Source organism: Tupaia chinensis, unplaced genomic scaffold (assembly GCF_000334495.1).
Source record: "Tupaia chinensis unplaced genomic scaffold, TupChi_1.0 Scaffold000549_1, whole genome shotgun sequence".
NCBI lineage: Eukaryota > Metazoa > Chordata > Mammalia > Scandentia > Tupaiidae > Tupaia > Tupaia belangeri.
In genome coordinates, this window is record NW_006160061.1 from 1,830,595 (window position 1) to 1,840,982 (window position 10,388).

The 10,388-nt window shown below is 40.6% G+C and overlaps 1 pseudogene; it reads right to left on the reverse strand.

Annotated features, from left to right (window-relative positions):
* Positions 1-1,383: 1,383 nt before the first annotated feature.
* Positions 1,384-2,211, reverse strand: LOC102472181 (RWD domain-containing protein 1-like; annotated as a pseudogene).
* Between the last annotated feature and the right edge of the window lie 8,177 nt (positions 2,212-10,388).

A 10,388-nucleotide genomic window follows, 5' to 3' on the forward strand; every position in this document is an offset into this window, starting at 1 on the left:
TAACAATTCATTATGTATATAACATCTATACATTGATCCTAATATCCTTTGAAATTGTATAACTTTGAGGACTGCACCAGCCTAGGTTAAAAAAATAAGACATCATAAGTTTATATGTTACGTGTCATTATATGTCATATATATTATTAATAACTGTCAGTTGAAGCTCACTGTCCTAACTACTTCTTACAAATTACAAAGGAAACTCCAACCATTAAGTCTTAGTTAAAAGGTGTATTATCACTTTCTTGATTCTCTTCATAGTTTATAAGTTGCTTATTTTTAAAATAATGATGCTTGAGTTGTACAAAATTTTTATAAGTGAAATAATTTTTTGAAAAATATTGCCACATATATGTGAGCTAAAGTTTACAAATTCTGATTGCATTCCTTCTTAGCAACTGTGTTTCTTTTTTTTTTTTTAAGAGGTTTTTGCCTTAGGGTGTGCTTATTCATGTGCAAGAGAGAGAGAGAGAGACGGTGAGAGGCAAAGTGAGAAATCATCCTCTAGAGGGGATGGCCATGCCACAACTCCTTCTCCTCTATTCTCCTTCTGGGATCCTAGGCACATATGCACACATACCTGGAGTGATTTTCAAACCACCAGGTCTGGAACTTGAACTGTAGTTGGCCATGTGGGAGTGCAGCAATGCAACCTTTTAGGCCATCTGCTGTCCTAGTATCTGTATTTCTTAAGGTAGAGATTTAATAATTTAATTCTGTTTTCACAGACAGCAGACTCTAATATTGTTTTACTCTCTGATAATAAATTATTGAATTTTTCAAGTTTTTTTAGTTTTATTAAAGTGCCATATAATTAGAAACATAAAAAAAAATTCCATAGCTTTTAGAAGATGGTTTAATAGAAAAGTAAATAAATATTTTCTGTTTTTTTTAAAGAATCATCTTATTTAACTTTGTTTACTTTTTTTTTCTTTTTTTTTTTTTGGAGAGATTTTCACTGTAGGGCGTGTGCGCTCGCCAGACAGAGAGAGACATAGAGACAGAAAGCGAGAAATCACCCCCCAGGGGGGATGGTCACGCCGCAATCCCTTCTCCTCCATTCTCCTCTCGGGATCTTGGGCAGGCACGCACACACGCCCGGCGTGAGTTTTAAGCCACCGGGTCCGGGACACGAACTGCGGTCAACTACGTGGGAGTCCAGCAACATAGCCATTACTCTAACTGCTGGTTCCCAACTTTGTTTACTTTTTTATGTATTTGGAATTTTAAGGTCAATTTATTAAGTTCAATGATGAGAGCTATCAGAAGAATATTCTCCTGAAAATTATTTCTTCTTAGAAAAAAAAGACAAATCAAAACCTTCTCAGCATAGCCACAGATGCTGTGGCAGTCAAGCCTCTTCGCAGATGGTACAGTCCATTAGTCAGCTGAGTCACTCCCTGGGTCAGCAGGATTATATATAGTCTGGATCATCTTCATCATCCTCTAGCTCCAAGTCATCCATTTCCTGGAACTAAGACTCATCTACCTCCACATTGTTTCCAGCAGCCTCCAACAATTGGATATCACAAGTATCAAGACTATGATCTGTTTCAAACAGCTACTTCCCATTTAATTTGCCTTTTCCTGCTTGCTCTTCTTCTTCCATCCTTTTCTTTTTCACTTCCAAGAGTTCTGCATCACACTTGGCCTTTCAGCTCAAGAAATTTTCAATCGTAACACGAGTGCCATGGAATAATTGCTCTTCGGCTTATTCTGCTTCCTTTTCTGTTTCTTTTCTTCCTCTCCTCTAGTTTCTATCTGATCTACTATTTCATTTAATTTTTCTTGCACAGCTGTCACTAGAGTAAAAATCATCACCATAACAAGATTTTCTTCAGCCAGTAATTCCTAATTTTTATTTATTCAATGAATATTTGAGTGTACACAATGTGTCAGGTACTTGGAACACAATGGACAACCCACTCTAAAAACCTGTAATGCTAATAATTTTAAAATGTCTGAGACATCATTATCTTCTAAATTTTCCTGAGACAATATTTCATAAAGTGGAGCTTCATTTGGGTATTTTTCACGTATGTGAATTTGAGGGTAGTCTGGACGATTTCAGCATTTTCTCCAGCCTCGAATGTCCCAGAAATGGTAGAACTAGGTGGATCTTCTGATAACACTGTGAAGGAGTCGGGGTAGATGGACTCCAGAGCCTCCAGCTCATTTTGCTGCTCCTCGCAGTAATCTGTCATCGTGGTCCTCTCTGATGCCTATGGACCGCCCAGGCACCCGGCAGCGAGCTGCTGCTGAGACCGCTGACAGGCTGGGAAGGCTAGTGGTGGGCAGGGGGACCCAGACTCCTGGGGTTGGAAGGCCCAGAGCCCAATGCCTGGGCGGGCCTACTGAGCAACAACGCCATGCCGGCCTCCTTTCGCTATAGGGTGCGTGCACTCGCCAGACAGAGGCAGAAAGCGAGAAATCACCCCCCAGGGGGGATGGCCATGCCTCAATCCCTTCTCCTCCATTCTCCTCTTTGGATCTTGGGCACGCACGCACACGCGCCTGGTGTGAGTTTTAAGCCACTGGGTCTGGTATGTGAACTGCAGTCGACTACGTGGGAGTCCTGCGACATAGCCATCACGCTAACTGCTGGTTCCTCCACTTACTTATTTTTAATTTGACCAGAGAGGGATAGTGGGAGAGAGTAAATAAGGTCCCAGGAGGTCCAGGACTTGAATAGCAGTTGACCATGTGGGAGTGCAGCACCCTTAACCACCAGGCCACCACCTGCCAGCCCCTATTTTCTGTTTTATTTCTAAATATCTTCTCAATTTAAAAAATCTTTTTTTTTTTTGGAGAGGTTTTTTTGCTACAGGGCGCGTGTGCTCGCCAGACAGACAGAGAGACAGAAAGTGGGAAATCACCCTCCAGGGGGGATGGTCACGCCGCAATCCCTTCTCCTCCATTCTCCTCTGGGATCTTGGGGACGCACGCACATGTGCCCGGCGTGAGTTTTAAGCCACCGGGTCTAGGACGCGAACCGCGGTCGACTACGTGGGAGTCCAGTCACATAGCCATTACGCTAACTGCTGATTCCCCCTCAATTTAAAAAATCTTAATTTTAATTGGAGGCATGTGCTCTCCAGAGAAAGACAGTGAGGAAGAAAATGAGAATGCACCTTCTAGTGGGGATAGCTGTGCCTCAGTCTCCACCATGAACCTCTGGGGATTTTAGGTAGACAAATACACATGCCTGGCGTGAGTTTCAAGCCACTGGGTCAGGGACTTGAATCATAGGCAGCCATGTGGGACTCCAATGCCTTAACAACCACACCACCTAATACAGTGAAAAATAGAAATAATGAAATGCCTTCCCCAGTCTTTTAATTCTTCCCCTTATCTTTTCTCATAGCGATTGCACTGATTATCTCTAGGAAGGAAACCTACAGTAAGTTTGACACATCCTCCTTTATTGGCCCCATAATAATTACAATCTCCTTTTCTTTAATCTTTTTTTTTTATATTGTATATACCATCATTACAGATTTCCCTTTCTTCTTCTAGTCTTTCAGCTACTGCAGCTACTGAAGTTGTTAATAATCTTGACTAAGATGTGTGTTTGTTCTTCCGGTCATACTCTTTACCAGAATTTTCCTCTCTGATTAAGTGAGGGCTTGGTGAGCCAGGGCTGGGTTAATATGGAGACCCAGATTTGATGCTCAGGAAGATCTGAAACACCCACCTGACAGCAAAGTTGGAACAAGCCAGGAGAGGGTTGAGCTGGTGTGCATGATTGTTGAATTTGTTGCTAATTGAAGTCAATCAGAAGAGGCAGTGTGGAGGAGGCTGGTAATGTGGTACAAGCTGGGATCAGAGACATGGAGTAGAGCAGGAGGGAGATGCCTACAAAAATTCCTCATGGGGTTTGAGGGTAGTCTCAGGGCTTCCAATAGGGCCCCAAAGGCCATGTGGGAGTCCAGCAACATAACTGCTAGGCCATCTGCTGGCCCTGCATCTGTATTTCTTAAAGTAGAGCTTTAATAGTTTGATTTTGTTTTAAGACAGCAGATCCTAAAAAAAAAAGGGGGGGGGGATCAGCAGTTAGCAAAATGGCTATGTCGCTGGACTCCCATGTGGTTGTCTGCGGTTCAAGTCCTGGACCCAGTGGCTTAAAACTCATGCCGGGCACGTGTGCGTGCGAGCCCAAGATCCCAAGAGGAGAATGGAGGAGAAGGAATTGCAGCATGGCCATCTCCTCTGGGGGGTGATTTCTCGCTTTTTGTCTCTCTGTCTCTCTCTGTCTGTCTGGTGAGTGCATGCATCCTATAGCAAAAACCTCTCAAAAAAAAAAAAAGAAAGAAAAGAAAAGACAGCAGATCCTAATATTGTTTTAGGAATGTTAATGAATCTCTTGGAAATGAATCTCTTCAGAACTCAAGACTGTTCAGATACATTTATTTGTTCAGACACTTGTTAGCACATCCATATGCCAGGTTCATGCAATACGATCAACAACAAAATAGTCATTATATTTGGGTATACAAGGGAAGTGTTATTTGATATTTTATATATAACTTTGGGGGGGCAAACGAAACTTTAAGTTTATAGGATATTTCACCTCTATGTTGAACCCGAGAATTAGAAAATATCATGTTAAAATGTAAATATATTATGGATAATATGGAACCCTTGCAACAAGTGTGGTTACTTCTCCTTTATATAAGTCTTTGAAATATCTTTTGAAGTGACAATTTCCCTTGACTAGAAAGAATAAATAAACTTCAGCTAAAGTAAGAACAAGATAATATATTTAGGAAAAAGGAACCCAAGCTGCATGTGTAATACGCTGGGTTAAAAGATATGTATTAATTATGCCAAGAAAGGGATCTTAGAATTTTGAAGTTGGTTTCCTGAAGTCAATTGGTTCATTTTCAGTATCACCAGGAAATTCTTGGAAATCCAAAACAGAAATATAATCCTGTCAAGGATAAAAGCACATTATATCTCTTCTCAGAATATTTCACTATAATTAAGAGACTATGGTGATAATGGAAAAGGATCAGAAAAGGGAATCCAAATTGGATAAGGAATAGAGACGTTTTGGGTGTTTTTGTTTGTTTGTTTTACAGTTTATTCGCTTATTTCCTCCATGAGTGTGTGTGTGTTTGTGTGTACACACGTAAGACAGAGACAGCATACACCCAAAACAGGGTCTTGATGCAGGATCTACCTCTAGTCTTCAGCCAGTCCTAGACCATGGGCACGTGTGTGCTCCGCATACTCGGTGTGGTCTCTAGAAATGAACTGGGAACCTTCCCATGTAGGATTGCCTCCCAGAGCATGTTTTGTTGCTGTACCACTATCTGGCTCCATAAGAATTTTGTTTTATTTTAAAATGAATCTTCTTTATTTCAAATGAGAAAGTTGAAAAACAGGATTTTAGAAAGATATAGCTAGAATGAGCGCAGATATTAAATAAATTTTGAGTACTAAAATTAAGCTATACCATTTAAAGTTAACAGAGGTAAATTTTAGGATAACTGAAAATTATTTCTCTATAGTGTATATATGTGTAGCTATATATTGCCTTATACTGATGTTTTTCATCTCGAATGCAAATTACATGATTTGTATTATTGTTTGGGTGTTTTTGTTTGTTTGTTTTACAGTTTATTCGCTTATTTCCTCCATGAGTGTGTGTGTGTTTGTGTGTACACACGTAAGACAGAGACAGCATACACCCAAAACAGGGTCTTGATGCAGGATCTACCTCTAGTCTTCAGCCAGTCCTAGACCATGGGCACGTGTGTGCTCCGCATACTCGGTGTGGTCTCTAGAAATGAACTGGGAACCTTCCCATGTAGGATTGCCTCCCAGAGCATGTTTTGTTGCTGTACCACTATCTGGCTCCATAAGAATTTTGTTTTATTTTAAAATGAATCTTCTTTATTTCAAATGAGAAAGTTGAAAAACAGGATTTTAGAAAGATATAGCTAGAATGAGCGCAGATATTAAATAAATTTTGAGTACTAAAATTAAGCTATACCATTTAAAGTTAACAGAGGTAAATTTTAGGATAACTGAAAATTATTTCTCTATAGTGTATATATGTGTAGCTATATATTGCCTTATACTGATGTTTTTCATCTCGAATGCAAATTACATGATTTGTATTATTGTGTCTTCAGTGCCACATCCAGATAACTGCTCTTCTCTTATACACAGAGATTCCTGGAGTTCTTGTCATCGTAGACATAATAAATATTAGCTGAATGACCAGCACACATGACATGATGTATAAAGAAATACCTACTTTTACATTAAGAATAAAATAGAGGCCATTTATTACATTCTGGTGATGAAGAGTAAGTGAATATTAATTTTTGAAATAGTACCTTTTGGTTTATTGACTTTCATTAGTAAAATGAATCATTCAACAAATGATGTTTATTAAACTCTGAATGTAGAATATATAGAAAATGACATATGGTTGGTATGTTATAACAGAATATTAATCATATGACTTTGCAAGATGGGAAGAAAGGACAATATTTTTAATTCTGGCCAAATTAGATCCCTGAAATGTGTTTCAAAGTTTGCCTCTTCGTTGTGAAGGCTGTTGGGTGGGTTGTAGGTATGAAGTAATGTCGCCATCTACTGTGCAGAATGTGACAATGATGACGACAAAGGAAAATGGAATAAATGTGCGGATTTCAGTAAATTATGAAGTAAACACTAAGCTAACGCATCCATACACTTGATAGTTGAATTGTATTGCCAATAAGAAAAGGTATTGAGTGGAATCAACCAGTTCCGGTGAGACCTGTGAAGCTAGGAGCTCTGGACTTTAAAGTTAACCTCCTGCACAGTATTTTTCTATAGCATACATATGCATGTGTGCACACACACACAATTTCCTGAATTTGTATCTTCTTTCCTACAATCCTTTTAAAATGACTAAAAATTATTTTGTTTTTAGGTTTTTGCCATAGGGTACATGCACTTGCTGGAGGCAGAGTGACAAGAGAGGGAAAGGAAAGTGAGAACCCCTACTTCCCCAGCAGGGATGGCCATGTAACAGTTCCTTCTCCTCCATTCTCCTCTTGAGATGTTGCGTGCACGCACATACACACACACACACACACACACACACACACTCACCCAGTGTGATTTTCAAGCCACTGGTTCGGGACTCAAACTGTGGTCGACCATGTGCAAATCCAGTGCTTTAACCACCGTCACCTGCTGACACTATGACAAACGAATTTTATTATCACTCTGTTTATCCTTTATACTTTCCCATGATACTTTTTTTTAAAAAAAAAAAAAAAAAAAAAAAGGTTTTTACCGTAGGGTACATGATATCACCATAGAGATACAGAGAGAGACAGGAAGTGAAAAATTACTCTCCATGGGTATTGGCCATGCCACAATCCCTTCTCTTCCATCATCATCTCAGCATTTTGGGCACGCATGCACATGCACCCAGCATAGTTTTCAAGCTACTGGGTCCAGGATTCGAACTACTGAGTTGGCCATGTGCGATCCAGCACTTTAACCATCATGTTACTTATGGTCCCCCATGTTACCGTTATCTTATGCCGATTTCCAATTGAATAAATCTCAAAAACATAAATATAAGAAGTGTCTTGGCAACCCAAAGACAACAGGGAAGACAAAAACAAGAAAAATGAGAAGAAATACTAATCTCTGGCACCTATTGCTTCAACAATAAACACTGCCTAATTCTTTGCCAGATAAACATAAAACCTCAGTCACCACAATCAAATGAGTCCATATCCCAAATAAATCCCTTTTTTTATTTTTTAATTTTAATCAAAAAAAATTTTTTAAAGAGCTTTTTGCTATAGGGCATGTGTGCTCACTGGAGAGACAGAGAGACAGAAAGCGAGAAATCATCCTCCAGGGCGGATGGCCATGCCACTATCCCTTCTCCTTCATTCTCCTCTCAGGATCTTGGACATCCACTCACATGCTCCAGGTGTGAGTGTCAAGCCTACAGGTCTGGGACTCGAACTGTAGTCGGCCATGTTGGAATTCAGCAATGTGACCTTTACATCATCTATTGGTCTCCCCCTTTTATATAGCCATACACATGCTATTGGAACTGTCTCCATGGACAGTATATTAAGGATTCTATTGAAAAATAAATAAATAAAAGAACAACATGCAAGAAAAGAAGGGTATGGAAACTCTAAAAGGGAATCAAAAGGAAATACTAGAAATCAATGCATTGTGACAGAAATGAAGACTGTCTTTATTAAAAAATTAATTTTAAAATATTTGATTTTTTTTTTGGAGAGGTTTTTGCCATAGGGTGTGTGCGCTCACCAGACAGACAGAGAGAGACAGAGAGACAGAAAGCGAGAAATCACCCCCTGGGGAGATGTACACGCCACAATCCCTTCTCCTTATTTGGGATATGGACTCATTTGATTGTTGTCTTTGGGTTGCCAAGACACTTCTTATATTTATGTTTTTGAGATTTATTCAATTGGAAATCGGCATAAGATAACGATAACATGGGGGACCATAAGTAACATGATGGTTAAAGTGCTGGATCGCACATGGCCAACTCAGTAGTTCGAATTTTCGGGATCTTGGGCACGCACACACACGTGCCCGGCGTGAGTTTCAAGCCACCGGGTCCAGGACGCGAACCGCGGTTGACTATGTGGGAGTCCAGCGACATAGATAGCCATTACGCTAACTGCTGGTCCCCGATATTTGATTATTTTTTTAAAAATTATTTTATTTAACTTTATTTGTTCTTGTTTTTGTTTTTGTTTTTTTAAATTTGACCAGAGAGGGACAGTGAGAAAGAGAGAGACAGAGGGAGAGGGAAAAGTGAGAAAGCAAGCCGCCAGATCTGGGACTCAAACTGCAGTCAGTCATGTGGGAGTCCAGTACTCTTAACCACCACACCACCTGCCGGCCCCTGATTATTATTATTTTTTTTTACATTCAATCACTGTGTGTCGGGACCAGCAGTTAGCGTAATGGCTATGTCGCTGGACTCCCACGTAGTCGACCACGGTTCGCGTCCCGGACCCGGTGGCTTAAAACTCACGCCGGGCACGTGTGCGTGCGTGCCCAAGATCCCGAGAGGAGAATGGAGGAGAAGGGATTGCAGTGTGACCATCCCCCCTGGTGGGTGATTTCTCGCTTTCTGTCTCTCTGTCTCTCTCTGTCTGTCTGGCGAGCGCACGTGCCCTATAGCGAAAACCTCTCCAAAAAAGAAAAAAAAAATCACTGTGTGTCATTACAGCAACTACCATATGATCCAGCAATTCCACTCCTGAAGAATTTCTCTGATGGGCTTATTGATAGATGACATGGCCAACGTTGAGATTGAGTAAATGTCAATAAATGTTCCAAAACTGAAATTCAAAGAGAACCAAAAAAGAAAAAAAGAGCAGAATATCCAAGAACTGTGAGAGAATTACGAAAGATGTAAGAATAACAGAGATACCAGAAGGAGAACAGTGAAAATATTTGAAACAATAACAATTGAGAATTTCCCAAATTTAATGATAGATATCAAACTACAGGAAGCTCAGAGTACACTAAGCAATATAAATATTTAAAAAATTGATACCTAAAGCATATCATATTTAATCTGCAAAAAAATAAAAAAGAAAGTCTTGAAAAAGTCCAGAGGGGGAAAAGCAATTTACCTAAAAAGGAAGAGGACGAGAATTACATTGAACTTGGGCCAGCAGATGGTGTTGTGGTTAAGGCGCTGGACTCCCACATGGTCAATTGCTGCTGGAACCCAAGACCCAGTTGCTTGAAAATCAACCAGGTGCATGTGCAGAGAGGAGAATACAAGAGAGGTGTTCATGGTATGGCCCTTCCTGCAGCCCTTTTACCCCCTTCTCGGGGGGATGATTTTTCACCTTCCCTCTCTCACTGTCTCTCCCTGGAAAGCACACACACTATAACAAAAACAAAAGAAAAAAAAAGATGGAGGCCAGCAGATGGCATAGCGGTTACATCACTGGACTTCCATGTGGTGGACCACTGTTGAGCCCTGTACCTGGTGGTTTGAAATTTAAGCCTGGAGATGTGAGTGCATGCCCAAAATTGTGATAAGAAAATAGAGGAGAAGGGATTGTGGAGCGGCCATCCCCCCACTTCACCCCTGGGTATGTGGGGGGGTGATTTCTCACTTTCCCTCTCACTGTCTCTGTCTCTCTTTATCTCTCACTGGCAAGCACATGTGCTTTAAGACAAAAACCTCTAAAAAAAGGAATGACAAGGACCAGCAGTTAGCGTAATGACTATGTTGCTGGATTCCCACGTAGTCGACCGCGGTTCGAGTCCCAGACCTGGTGGCTTAAACTCACACCGGGCGCGTGCGTACCCAAGATCCCGAGAGGAGAATGGAGGAGAAGGGCTTGAGGCATGGA